Source organism: Macrobrachium rosenbergii, chromosome 21 (genome assembly GCF_040412425.1).
Source record: "Macrobrachium rosenbergii isolate ZJJX-2024 chromosome 21, ASM4041242v1, whole genome shotgun sequence".
Taxonomy (NCBI): Eukaryota; Metazoa; Arthropoda; class Malacostraca; order Decapoda; family Palaemonidae; genus Macrobrachium; species Macrobrachium rosenbergii.
The window spans coordinates 25,045,704-25,048,143 of record NC_089761.1 but is presented as its reverse complement, the minus strand read 5'-3'; positions in this window follow the sequence as shown (position 1 = coordinate 25,048,143).

Here is a 2,440-nt window from a genome sequence, read left to right as displayed (position 1 = left end):
AAATTTGACTGAGAGGCTGTCAGTGGCCTCCTTAGATAATGAAAATTAGGCATTACATAATATATTTTGGTAATGAAGAGCCTTGTCGACATAGACAACAAAGAAAGTGCATCCTTGAGGCTTTGTGTTATGAAATAGCCATATGGTAAGTTTGAAAGTAAAGGGTTAAGTTAGTGGTATGCATAAACTGGTAGATGTCTTCTGATAAAATTAATAGATCTGTGTTGCGGATGTATGATGCATATTGCAGTTATAGTGATTACAAGTTTTTCTTTTTTAGTTTGCTACTTGTTGCTTATTAATAATAAAAAAAAAAAAACAGTAAAAAATGCATGAAATCTCTTCGGCGCAATCAGACCCTACATGCAGCGCATAATCAAGATATCGAAAATTGATCTATCTTTAGGTGAATGCGGTATGATGCTGTATGAGCCGCAACCCATGACCTAAGCCGGCCGTGGTGGCCAGTGTTGTTGCGTTGCCAGAAGCACGATTATTCACTGAAGGGGTTCATTCTTAACTAGTTATTCACTCAAAAGGGTTCATTCTTAACTAGTTATTCACTTAAGGGGTTCATTCGTAACTAGTTATTCACGTAAGGGGTTCATTCTTAACGAGTTATACACTTAAAAGGGTTCATTCTTAACTAGTTATTCACTTAAGGGGTTCATTCTTAACTGGTTATTGACGTTAGGGGTTCATTCTTAACTAGTTATTCACTTAAGGGGTTCATTCTTAACTGGTTATTCACATAAGGGGTTCATTCTTAACTAGTTATTCATTTAAGGGGTTCATTCTTAACTAGTTATTCACTTAAGGGTTTCATTCTTAGCTAACATTCACTTAAGGAGTCCATTCTTGACTAGTTATTCGCTTAAGGGGTTCATTCTTGACTAGTTATTCACTTAAGGGGTTCATTCTTGGCTAGTTATTAACATTAGGGGTTCATATTTGATTTAATTTTACACACAAAGATCCATAATTAGTTATTTACAAAAGGGGGTTCATCCTTAAGTATTTATATTCACGCAGGGATTCATCCTAGGATAGATTATTCACATAAGAACTTAATCCTTGATTGATTATCCATGCAAGTGGTTCATCCTTGATTGAATCATTCACGCAAGAGGTTCATCGTTGGGTTCTCATTCACGTAAAAGTGTCAATCACTTGATTAGTTATTTTAACAAAGGTTCCATCATAGGGGTTCATCCTAAATTATTAATTTCGCACAAAGGGTTCATCCTCAATTAGTTATTCACAAAAAAGGAGTTCATCCATAATTAGTTATTCAAACGATGGGTTCCTTGTAGAATTTGTTATCCAAGCAAGGGATTCATCTTTGATTCAGAAGGTCGAGGATGAATTGTGTTTCTTCTCTCTCTCTCTCTCTCTCTCTCTCTCTCTCTCTCTCTCTCTCTCTCTCTCTCTCTCTCTCTCTATCTATCTGAGGTCTCCTCCTGTCAGCAAAAGTGGTTTGTTGATGAGTAGTATTATCTCTATACTTGTTTTATTTTGTTTTGCACTTAAGCCAACTAATACTCTTACTAATAATAATGGCTAAGAAATTCACAATCTCGTGAAAAAACAGTTTGTGTAACAAAAATCCACAAATACATAGTAAACTATATTACCGTGTAAAAGATAAAAGCAACGACTTTCGAACACTTGAATGGCGTTCCTCATCAGTGTTCAGTTTGAAATACCAACATATTTTAACGTAAATACTGATTAGGAACACCGTTCAGGTGTTTCAAAGTCTACTTTGTCTTTTACACCGCAATATAGTTTACTATATGATTGTGGATTATTACTGAAAATAATAATACTAATGCCACACATTTCATCTAATCATGAACGTTATTAGTTTTATATTATTTCTTACACGGCCGCAACAGTGAAATGAAGTTGGGCTGTTGTGAGAACTAAACTACTTGAAATTGGTAAAATGGTCGAAACAAATATTTTCAGCTCTCTCTCTCTCTCTCTCTCTCTCTCTCTCTCTCTCTCACACACACACACACAGTGGTAAGTGTCTACACTCACTTAAATGAGCTGGGTATTCACTGTAGAAAATGCTGAATTTTTATATGCAAACAATTTACTTACCGCTACTGTTGACACACTTTTTTTTCATGTGTATTATGCTAGAGTGAAAACTTACCGATATTTCACTGGAGGATTTCACATTGTCACTTACAGTAGTAGTACGTGGTTTACGTTCATCAATACAACACAGGACATTACGGATATCAGGTTTACAAAATGGAAAAAACCATTAGCTTCCATGAGCTACATTGGTAATCGTCGAAAGGTCACTGTTAAAACAAATTGACATACATATCTACTGTAGAATCTACTGATCACTTTTTTACCCGATACTTATGTAATTGTGATTGCTTTTCGAATTCGTCACACTTTAAAGCCTAATAACCAAATG